This window comes from Ictidomys tridecemlineatus, chromosome 3 (genome assembly GCF_052094955.1).
Source record: "Ictidomys tridecemlineatus isolate mIctTri1 chromosome 3, mIctTri1.hap1, whole genome shotgun sequence".
NCBI lineage: Eukaryota > Metazoa > Chordata > Mammalia > Rodentia > Sciuridae > Ictidomys > Ictidomys tridecemlineatus.
In genome coordinates, this window is record NC_135479.1 from 79,709,517 (window position 1) to 79,722,178 (window position 12,662).

At 40.5% G+C, this 12,662-nt stretch overlaps 1 pseudogene; it reads right to left on the minus strand.

The window, feature by feature from the left end:
- Positions 1–391: 391 nt before the first annotated feature.
- LOC101969287 (mortality factor 4-like protein 1 pseudogene) lies at positions 392–1,602 on the minus strand (annotated as a pseudogene).
- Positions 1,603–12,662: the final 11,060 nt, after the last annotated feature.

Sequence of the window (12,662 nt, forward strand, 5' to 3'; positions counted from 1 at the left end):
TATCATGTTAAAACGTGCATAAGACACAAATACAAAAACCATGAAACAAGCCACCATTCTTCAACAATTTGAGCAAAGATATAATGCCTAAGGAACAACATGGATGACTTGCGAAGGATGGGCTCTTTACTTTAAGCACCATTAAAAAAAGAAAAGGAGCACAAATGGATGAGTGTGTTCAGTTATATACACTGAATTGAACCTTTGGCACTAGGAATCAGAGCATTTTGTCATATAGCATTAACACATATTATAAAAGTGCGTAGTGTCAAAGGAATAGAACCACCAGCATTCCAAAGCAGCTTTGTCAACTAGGCAAACACTCTACAGCATGTCTTTCTGTTGTCCATCATTGAATACACTGGTAGCAACTTTGAAATGAAATTAAAAGAAAGGAAAAAAGGAGCAGTAACCCCTTTTATTTTCTCTGTTTAAATTCAAACAGAAAACAAACATCAATTTTGTTATACACTAACATCTTCAAAGTACATCATTTGTACAAGAGAAGGACTAAGAACAAAAATGTGTTTACAGAGATCCAAACACAAGTGAATGAAGTACACCTCCTCACACTGCTTTCCGATGGTATTCAGGAGGGGCGATTTCATAATCGCTGGCACTAAACAAAGTTGCAGAATTCTTTGCCAGGTACTTGAGGAAATCATGAAGATAATTCAGTAATAAAGCAAGGCTCTTCTCATCCAGAGGTGTATAGGCCAACATTGCTCCAATTCGTACAAATAATCTCAGTAGATGTGGCGCTCCGTACACCTGGGACATGGGTGCATCAGGATGATCTGCAAGGATTTCAGCATACTGTGGTCTCTCAAATTTGTAGAGCAGTTGGGTGCCCAGCATTACATTGAAGTATTCTTTTATTCCTGCCACCACTTCATTAACAGCATACTCCTTATTATCTGTGTTTCCTCGAGATTTCTTATAATTTGCATAATCCTCAAGAATAGAATCCACATTCTTCTTCGCAGGAAGATAAAAGAGCTGTTTTTGTCTGGTAATTAAGTCCCAGTCATCAACAAGCCATGGTTTTAGCTCTTCAGGAATCTTTAACTTCAACTCTGTTCATAAATGTTTCTTCATTTTCAACAGTGGGATCTACCCGGGCCCTTTTCTTCCGAGGAGGCTGAGGTGTCTCACTGGTACTCCCATCATCTCCATTTCCAGGTGTTTTCTGTTTGTTCTTTTTGGTTTTCACTTCCACATTTTTCTGTTGCAGACCAGATGTCTTCTTTCCTGGAGCAGCCCCTCTCATCTTCCCCTCTGCATACTGCTCCTGATTGACTTTTTGGAGTTCTCCCTGTTTCTGCAGATTGGTGTCCACGTACTTGAGCACTCTGCTCTCTGGAACCCATTCATCCCAATTTTTATTCCAACCACTGTAATGTATAAAGTATTTCACTTGTTTGTCCTTTATGGCCACCTTAACGCACTTTGCTTCATAAAGGAGAGGCCCATGAAAGCACAACACTGGCTCACCCTCCTGGAATTTCGGCTTCGGGTCCTGCTTGGGCGCCATTTATAAGTGATTCGCCGCCTCCTCCTTCTCCCACCACCCCCGACTACCGCCCCCTACTCTCTACCCCACCCAACTTCGCGTCAGCACGGGCCTCTTTCATATTTCCTAATGCCACTCTCTATGGTTTTTAATGCCTAAAATTCTAAATTAATGTAGACGTCTGCTTCTAGCAAGTAGAGTCAGAGTTGTCCTGCTACCGCTAATTTATGATATAAATCAAAGGAAGAAAAAAATGAAAGAGAGCAACTTGGCGTAGCTTGGAAGTACCAGGGCCTTTCCCAACCCGCTCCCCTCCTCCAACGCCCATCCCTCCCCTCCCACCGTGTCCTGATCTAATGTCAACATCAACTACCAAACATTCATAATATGAAGCATAAGCCGCAGTTCTTAGGTTTATCATCATTCAAACATCACCAAGTTTTTGTCAGAATAAAAAAATACAAATAGCAAACACTGCATTCAAGGATTCTAAACATCTCCAATCATTTCAGCCTCAATGAGCTTATAATGAGGAGAATCTTAGGCATTCTGGACAGGCTGGCACCTGGCTCCTGGCCTGATGGTCATCAGGCCTCCTGAACTTGGCTCCTGCTCTAGACCAGTGCCTTCTAATGGAAATAGAAACGTGAATTACGAATGCAAGCTACATATGTCATTTTAAATTTTCTAGCAGCCACTTACAAAAAGGTTAAATTAATATTAATAGTTTTTAACCCAGCATATCCAAAATCATCTCCGCATGTGACCAATACGTAAAAAAAAATATTATTGGTGAAATATTTTACATTCCCTTTTTCACACTAAGTCTTCGAACTTAACTGCATATGCCCACAATTCAGACCACTCCCATTTCAGGAACTCAATAGCAATATGTCGCTATTGAGTAGCTAACCTTAATAGACCACACAACTTTAATAGATAAGCCTATCCTTACTTTTATGGCTTAATATGTTCCTTTCTAAAAGAAAATGCATCCCCTGGCTTAGATAACAAAAAATGGGAATCTCCATGCCTGAAAGTAAACTTGCCAGATAAAATATAAGACATCTAGTAAAATTTGAATTTCAGATAAATAACAGATTTTTTTCTAGTATAACTACATCCCAATATTATGGGACATACTAACACTACCAAAAAAATCACTCATTATTGATCTGAAATTTAAATTTAACTAGGTATTCTTTCAAAAAATATTTTTATAACTTTATTCTATTTATTTACTTTTTACATGGTGCTGAGCATCGAACCCAGAGCTTCACTGTCCTAAGCAAGTGCTCTACCACTGAGCTACAGCCTCAGCCCCTAACTAGGCATTCTTTATTTTTATTTGGTGAATCTAGCACCCCTGCCTGAATTCAACTCTATAGAATTGAGTCTGTAGCTAAAGACACACATATAGGGTGTCATGTGACCCATCAGGTCCACGGTTTAAATAATGGAAGAAGATTTATCAGATAGCCAGTAGAAGCTGGACACAGTGGTGCATGCCTGTAATCCCAGAGGCTGGGGAGTTTAAGACAAGAAGATCACAAGTTCAAATCCAACCTCAGCAAAAGTGAGGCACTAAGCAACTCAGTGAGACGCTGTCTCTAAATAAAATACAAAATAGGGCTGGGGATGTGGCTCAGTGGGTGAGTGCCCCTCAGTTCAATCCTTAGTCCCCCACCCCTGACAAAAATAAAAATAAAAACAGCTAGTTGAGGGGGGAAGGACCAAGATGTATTCTACTTTGATCTAGCAGATACAGCAATGTACTGGCAATCCCTACAAAAGAAAGAGCAGTGAGAGGAGGAAGAAGGAAAAAACATGACAGCTGTACCAGGCAGCAGATAATGATGTACCAGGAATTCAGAAGCAGGCTCACTAGCAGAACCAGAGTGCTCAGAGCAAGAACCACCCATTGTTAAGGGTGAGTAACGAAAAGCCAGGAAGGGCCCAGACTGAGCAGAAGGTGGGGCTGACTCTCTGGAGCCTATGCCTGTCCACTCTGTTTTCCATTTTTACTTTCCATACATTTTACCAAGGTATCTATATATCCTATAAGTATTCACATTTTGCAAGACCCTTGTCTTAATGTGATATCTGCAGCTTTACATTTTGCTCTGGACTTTCTAAACTAATAAAAAAATATCTTTTATGTCTATTTTTTTGAACTACAAGCTTTTGCAAAGGGTGAAGAGACTAGAAGCATTGAGTCTAGTCAATATACTGGATATTCCTTTTTGTGTTCCAAGTGAAAAGGGGGAAGCAGACCTCCCCAAGATTCCTTACGTTCTGAAAATAGAGCTAAGGAATGAGGAACTACAAAAATTTAGGGGAAAATAGCTAAGGTTCTGGGTAAGACCCAGAGTTTCTGATCCCATAGGTCCGTGGAGGAGCCAGAGGGTTTGCTCGCAGTTTCACTGGTGATGCTGCTGATAATGATCCAGAAGCCACACTTTGAGAAGCATTGCCTTAGATAATGAGAGCTTCCATGGGAATGCAAATAGCACATGTTGTGACTTCTTTGCAATGTTCTATAGTTAGTCATTCTTCAAATTAAAACCCCAGAGAGCAGGAACCACATCAGCAGTGGTCCTTCGGGGCTTGTGGCCTCTCATGTTGCTATTGATCATGCTGTTGAGTGATGTGGGGTTTTCACACCATGAGTCAGATGGTGTATTTACAACTCTGGAGGTTGCAGCAAGAAGTGACTCAAAGGTGAACGGGTATTTCAAGCTAGGCTTTCCATTCTCTGGTCTCTACCCCTCCACCCTCCACCTTCCACTTTATTTTACTTCCTTCTAAGCAGCCCTGAATTTCCTTTAGTCAGTCCTCTGCCTCAGCCTCCCATCAATCACAAAGGGCTACCTTCTCTGGCCAAATCTCAATACCACTGTTTCCTAGCAAGGTCACAATTGTGTGCAGGTAGCCTTTCATGTTCTCTTTCTGATGACTCAGTGGGAGCTAGGAGACCCACTTGGTGGCAATATCTTTTGTTCCCCACAAATGACCAGGAAGCTATTTTCCTGTCCAGAAGGAAAAAGCTCAAATCTATCTACCCCAGGCAGATGAGGAAGATGTAATTCTATGTTAGGACAACTATGATGAGATCTGGAGAGACATTTAACATCTTCCAAAGGCATTCCCATTGGTTAACCTCTCCTGAGGCTACACCTCCTTCTCTAGGCCCTTTCCATCAGCCTCCTTCCCAGCAGGCTGATGGAAGGAGTCGTCACACATTCCTCTTCAGAACTCTGCAGGACCTGTCTTCCCAAGGAGCCCTTGCCATCCACCTGCCGGGTTTCTGTTCATGACTAAAAGGCTCAGGGGTTACTCCAGTTGAACTGGGCTAACTGGGCTGCACGAAATAACCACACAAGAGACACAAATACCTTTTTCTTTGGGGTCACTGTGACGGCTCCTCTGACCTTAAGGGTCCACAGGAAGAGAGAGAGGGAGAGCACACGTTGACCCCTTTTATTGAGGAGAAGCTATTCAAATGAGGCAAGGGGTCAGGTTTCAGGGGGCTGAGTCTATCTTCATGATGTCCACTGTCAGCAGGTTGACTGACACCTGGGTAGGCCACACCCAAGGGCATAGTAAGAGAAGGGGACACACACAGGCACTTCCATGGAAGATTCTATCCTAAACAGGGCAAGGGGTTATATTACAAAGGAACAGGTGAGCACCGCTTCACCCATGGGGCTGTAGCAAGACACACCCAGGCACGAGACACCGACCCTCGAACCCAAGAAGGGTGGGGAAAGCTCTGCCACATTTCTGTGACTGAGCTCCTCAGCACCCAGCCGGGGAGTGTGACCCAGTCACGTGTAGGGTTGGTCTCCCACATCCACCCAATAAGGACCAAATACTCTTCATTTGATGGTTTCATGACTAACTTAAATGGAAGAGTAAGGCAGTCCAACATCAGACTTAAGGAGAAACCCTAGAGTTTCAAAACACCTCATTGCCTCCCCAGTTCCTGTCTGCTTTATTCCCAGTAACACAGATACCTCTCTGCTCTTATCCCCAACATCAAACCACACCAGTTATCTCATAATTTGAGATAACTTCTTCTGCCCACAGGAGCGCCTCTTTCATTCAAGGACCCTTGAAGCAGGACCTGTCATTTTAATCAGAAAGGAAGTGTAGGGCAAATCAATAATGGTGAATTAAGGCAACACTGAGCTGTCTCCACCTGTGGAGTGGGAAACATTCCTGAGGGGAACTTGTAAAGGAGTTTTGAGAGCCCACAAAGGGGCGGCCCATTGTCTACAACAAAAAAAAATCTCGGTTTCCTGTCAGTCTCAGCTTAGCATTTTACACAGAGCTGTGGCTGGACAAGCCCTACTCCTGTGTCCAATTTGTCGAACTAACCAAATCATTGCTAATCAATGCATGGTGCAAATTAAATAAACCTTAAAGTGCAAGCAATTATTCTCCTCTTAGTATTCTTAATGAGGTCAGCCCATTTCCACATGTAGTGGCTAATTTCTGGGATCCATTGGCTTGAGATGCAAATTTCCCTGGAAATCTAACTAATATTCACTTTGCATATTCCTTTCCTGCTTTTGAAAGGGAAGGGACAGTGACCAGGAAGTCTTTCAGCAGCCTGACTTCTTCTTTCTTATTATTTCCATAAAGGAGTAATTTCCAGAACTACGGTCAGTGGGGACACTCGCATAAGAAATATTTGGAATGCTTGTCAAAAACGCAGATTATCGGCCTCATATGAAACTGACTTGAGTGGAGTGGGGACTTGCTCAGAGAAGTTCTATTTTGAAAATTTCCTCAAATGATTTTTATGCTTACCAACTTTTGAGAAATGCTATAATAAGTGTTTTCTATATTTTTCTTATAAGTGTTCTAATAGGTACCAAGGAGCCTGGATGACAGTTCGGGGTTTGACCAAAGCATTCCCTTCCTACAGCTCCAGTTACTCTCCTGGTTTTGATGTAAGACAGGCTAAGGCTAGACACTGAGGAAGTAGCAGAAAGCAGGTTTACTGGCTGCAGCCAGGTTCAGAGGGAAAGAGCTTTCACTCAATCAATCAATCCCCCTGAACACTGAGTTTTAGAACTTTTATATCTCCGAAAGTTTTAGAACTTTAGACCCAGTGTGTAGGAGTGGGGGGGCTGCTCAGAGGTTCACAGTTTGCAGAGGTTCACATAACAGAAGGTGGCTCCCAACTCAGGCCAGGTTTTACAAAAATAACCCCTAAGGATGCTCTCTGTGAAAATCAGTGCCAGGGGAAAGAGAGAGTTTTTCCTCTCCCTTCTCCCACCAGCTGGCTTTCAAGGACCTAACTCTGAAATTCAAATGCCTCTCTGAAGGGCTTGGGTTCTGCTGGCATATCCCCCCCCAACCCCCATCTGAAAATTCTTGTGCAGAAATTTTGCTGAGAGTTTAAGAACAATTATGGTGAGGGTCTCTGGAGAAGCTTAATTAAGATTTTTCTATGGAGGAGGGGTGCCACTATAGTTTATGGGGAAAAAAAAGTACAAATCTTTTTCTAGATAAGAGTCAACACTTCCCTATCTCTGTATGCCATTATCACCAACTCATTCAGTACTTTTTCACATGTCACTATTTTCTTTTCTTTTTCTTTCTTTCTTTCTTTCTTTTTTTTTTGGCACTGGGGATTGAAACCAGGTATACTCAACCACTGAGGCACGTCCCCAGCCCTGTTTTATATTTTATTAGAGACAGAGTCTCACTGAGTTGCTTAGCACCTCACCATTGCTGAGGTTGGCTTTGAACTCAGCGATCCTCCTCTTTCAGCCTCCCAAGCTGCTGGGATTACAGGCGTGGGACAATGCGCCTGGCCAGACATTCCTGATGCACCAAACTGGGCTTCTTTCATTGTGGACCAAGCCCAGCAATCTCATGGTTGCTTGGCAGTGGTGTTCTGAGTCGGTTAAGAAATACAGATGTGTTTTATCACTGACATTATTTAGAGTTCTGGAACATGATGATAACAAAACTCAGGCCAATTTTTAGTTTGATTTTTGTTTTTAAACTATTTATTTATTTATTTATTTTTAACAATGTACCCACTTGGTGACCTCATCCGCAGGGCACTGCTCCTACCACGGCCACCCTTGTTAGGCCACGATCTTCAGTCATTGTCTCCACCTGTCCTCATGTCAGGTCCCAGTGAACACTTCTCACCCATAATGGATCAGGAGAGGTCTGCAAGTGATTGTGCTCAAAGTGAACCAAAAGTGGCAGGGAAAGTTATGGCCTTGAGTATTAAGATTTGAGTTTTAGGCAGCTCAAGATGTCTTCAGTGAAGTGTTGGGTAAAAGAAGGTATCTGCCCAGAATGTATCTGCCATCAGGGCCTCATAACCAGGAATATGAGTTGTCTACAGAAATAGCTTAAAGGAATTTTGGCCCAAGGCATATCCTAACTTTGGGGATTCAAAAAGAAGCCAAGGTAGCTACCAAAGCAATTACAGAAAAGAGTCTCCAGTGTGGTCATTCTCTACTAACCCCTCATCTTGCTCTTCTTGCTCATTTGGCTGGACTCCTAGTTCCAAGAATTCATCACATCTCTAAGCAGGTCATGCCTGTACTTCTCCATCAACCAGCTACCATGACCCTGAACACCAACCTCTTTTAAAAAGGTAAACTGGAGCTGGGGATGTGGCTCAAGCGGTATCGTGTTCGCCTGGCATGTATGCGGCCCGGGTTCGATCCTCAGCACCACATAAAAACAAAGATGTTGTGTCTGCCAATAACTAAAAAATAAATATTAAAATTCTCTCTCTCTCTCTCTCTCTCTCTCTCTCTCTCTCTCTCCCTCCCTCTTAAAAAAAAGGTAAACTGTGTATCATGATCTAAATCAATGAATTTAGTAATATAGGCCTCATCTTCTGCAATAGACTGTGTACTTATGAAGTAGCCTTGAAAACAAGTTACTATTTAATATATCTATGTCTATCCTTTACCATGTAAATAAATTCATTATATGTTAAAAGGAAAAAATAGTAACTTGCAATATAGTTAGTATATAGACTATTTATCCTCAACATCTGCAGGTGTGTTTATCTATACACAGAGAACAAGAAATTGAGAAAATATTAAGAATGCATCCAAAAGGTAGTGATCATGTCCATATAGTAAAATAACAAGTAGTTCTATCTCCAATTTTATAGTAAATGTAAGCAAGGAATGGTCCACCAAAAAGCTTGTAGAAAATAAGAAAAACATTATTATTATTATTTTTAAATGTCAGCATATTCAAAATCTTTCAGGTATCAGGATTATCTTGTAGGCTCCACCTTATCTGACAGTTTTCAAATTCTCAGATTTAGATATTGTTTTTTTGTTTGCTTAATTTGGTTTTGTCAGAATCCTCTTCTATTTTGCTATACAGATATAAGTAGTTTGAACTAGCCAACAAAAAGATTCATGCTCAGTTTTCTCCTAAGCAGTTTTTGGTCATTGAACACTTGTTTAAAGGTGTCAGTAAAGTCATGGATTGGATGCATTTCCTCTTTACACAAATGCTATTCAATCTTGCATTGAATTTAGAATGATCTGAAACCATGGATCTCAATCCTTTTTTGAACTTAGGAACACAGGCAAAGTGTCTGTAGATACCTACCTTGCCTACTTATGTTTGTCACTTTTAGAAACTGAACTTTTGGCATTGCCTTCACCTACCAGTAAGGTGAAACTTTTTTTTTAAATTTAGTATTTAATTAGATTACTGTTTTAGCCTCCAAATCAAAACATAGATACTTTATAATACTAAATGAAATAGAGAACTGCCTATGATAGTCAGCTCAAATGGCTTCAGGGATCATCCAGACTGACATCTCTCTTTGGGAGAGATTATTTATATTTTTTTCTTGGAAGGGAGAACAAATAAACAGGTTTGCTGTCAGTCATCTTCATCACTGACAGTTTTCATCATTAGTACTGACAGGTAAGAAAAATATTTCCTGTAACAAATAGACAGATAATGAGGTGAGAGCTACCTACTTAGGATCCCTCTAAGATGTAAATCACCTTTGGGCATCTTTTGAATTAACTGCTGTTCTGCTCAAAGTAAACCTTCAGACCTAAGGAAGGAATTGACTCTAGACAACTTCCTGATGTCACGGGAAGAGGGCATGATAGGAAGTGCAAATGGAGGAAATGGAAACTGATGAATGACTTATCTGCAGGATGAAAATAGAAAATAAGAAGCCTGGAGGATTCAGATGAACCAGCTATGAAGGCAGTCAGGACAACAGGCGGGGAACTGAGGATGAGCATGTATTCATCATTTCCTGTGTAGGATCGCCCATGTCCAAGTCTCTGGGAGAAAAGAAAGGTCAAAACCTCTAGTTATAATGAAATAAGTACAACTAAATGAAAAAGTCATATGTTTAAAACGCCTTTATCCTAATGTTAGAATGAAAACAATGAGTATCTTGGTTGTTCTCAAAGAGCAGGTGAGATAAGGGGATACCATTCCACCCTGCCAAAAAGAGGTCAGATTCAGGAAGTGGGTCCTGAAGAGATGGTAAGCACCGTGCAGGGTGGGCAGAAAAGAGTGTGAGCACACTCAAATCTAAATCAATAGAACATGTGTTATAAGAAGAGATTAAGACACAGAAGGCACATGGAAAGTACAGTCACTTACAAGCTGAGGAGAAAGGGTTTCGGGGAAAAAAAACCAACCTCATGAATGCTTTGCTCTTGGGCTTCTCGCCTCTGGAACTGTGAGGAAATAAATTTCTGTTGTTTAATTAAGTACCACCTATCCTGTGGTACTCTGTTTTGGCAGCCCTAGAAAACTAATATAAATATCAACCTCACAGAGTGTTTATGAGGATTAAACGAGAAAAGGGTTTTTTTAAAAAAAAAATAAAAGCAGGAGAAAATAGACATGAGACAGTTATCTTCCCTTCCCTTTCCTGGTTAAAATGGTGCTTAATCTGAAAATTGGCTATTTGGTCAGAAGAGAATTTAATAAATGAGAGGGTGTATTTCAATAAAAATCCAAATCAGGAGTTTCTGAGCTTTGGGAAACTATTGATGCCATAGATTCTCAGTATCCCAGGAAACATCAGCCCAATAATATGGAGAAATTTCACAAAGGGTATTATCTTCTAGTGTCATAATTTATACTAAAAATGTTTTGATCCTCCAAACTGTTGATTTGCTAAGACCCCTAAAATTAAAAAAAAATAAAAGCTGTGTATCTTATTTGTGTATCTACAAATGAATAAATCATAACTTTTGAACTATACTAACTCGTGTGGCAAAATTAGCATTTTGTAACCAAGACTCCATGAAATTTGCAATCTAACTCATTTCTGCAAAGACTGCTTTGTTATCCAGGGAATCATTCATGCTTTCATCCATGAGCATTTAGTGAATACCAACAGCAGACCAGATCTAGTGCTAAGCTCTGTGTCTATTAATGAAACATGGAAAGTTCATATTTCATGCTATTCCTAGCCCTCTGGATCCAAAAGTGGAAGCAGGCTCATAACTGCCCAAAATTTAGTTCTTCAAAGAGTCTCACTTCTTAGACATTATGCAGGATGCATTTTTGCAGTCAAGCAATTATCCTCTCTTATAGGACAATTTCCGGGGCTGGGGCTGTAGCTCAGTGGTAGAGCACTTGCCTAGCATATTCGAAGTGCTGGATTCAATCCTCAGCACCATATAAAAATAAATAAATAAATAAAATGAAGATATTGTGTCCAATTACAACTAAAAAAAAAAATTGATTCTTTAAAAAGGACAGTTCCCAGGAATGACCCATAGATGGCACTCGTTGGCTATAAGAAATTGAATTTCTTTTAAAATAAAAATAAACTTTGTACTAAGGAAAATTTCAAGCAAATACAAAACCTCCAAGTACCACCACCCAGAGTCAACAGTTATCAGTAAGTCCCCCCCAAAACCACCCCCAGTCCTGGGGCTCAAACCCAAACCCAGGGCCTCCCCTATGTGTTCTACCACTGAGCTACAACCCCACCCCTTTTATTTGTTATCTAATTAGTTGTACATGACAATAGAATGCATTTTGAAACATCATACATAAATGAAGTATAACTTCCCATTCATCTGGTTGTACCTGATGTGGAGTTACACAGGTCAAGTAATCATACATGCACATAGGGTAATAATGTCCCATTCACATGTCCCCTCCCCTCTCTTCACTCCCCTCTGTCTAGTCCAAAATACCTCTATTTTCCCTACCTCCCTTACTGTGAATTAGTATCTGCATATCAAAGAAAACATTTGGCCTTTGGTTCTTTGAGGCTGGCTTATTCCACTTGGAATAATAGCCTCCAGTTCCATCCGTTTACCTGCAAATGCTGTAATTTCATTCTTCTTTGTGGCTGACTAATATTACATTATAACATAGTTTCTTTATCCATTCATCTGTTGAAGCATACCTAGTTTGGTTCCATAGATTAGCTATTGTGAATTTAACTGCTATAAACATTGATGTGGCTGCATCACCATAGTATGCTGATTGTAAGTCCTTTGGTTATAGACCAAGGAGTGGGATAACTAGGTCAAATGGTGGATCCATTCCAAGTTTTCTGAAGAATCTCCATAGGCTTTCCAGAGTGGTTGTACTAATTTGCAGTCCCACTAGCAGTATAGGAGTGTACCTTTTTCCCCACATCCTTGTCAACATTTATTGTTGCTTGTATTCTTGACAATTGCCATTCTGACTGAGTGAGATGAAATCTCAGTGTAGTTTTACTTTGCACTTCTCTAATTGCTAGAGATGTTGAACATTTTTTCATATATTTGTTGATCAATTGTATTTACTTTTCTATGAAGTGTCTGTTCATTTCCTTAGCCCATTTATTGATTGGGTTATTTGGCTTTTTGATGTTAAGTTTTTTGAGTTCTTTATATATCCTGGAGATTAATGCTCTGAGGTGCACGTGGTAAAGATTTTCTCCCATCCTGTAGGCTCTCTCTTCATGATTGTTACCTTTGCTGTGGCAAAGCTTTTTAGTTTGATTCCATCCCACTTGTTGATTTTTTAATTTTACTTCTTGTGTTTTAGGAGTCTTGTAAAGACAATCAGTACCTAAGCAGACATGGTGGAGATTTGGGCCTACTTTTTCTTCTGTTAGACACAGGATCTCTGTGTCAAGTCCTTGATCCACTTTGAG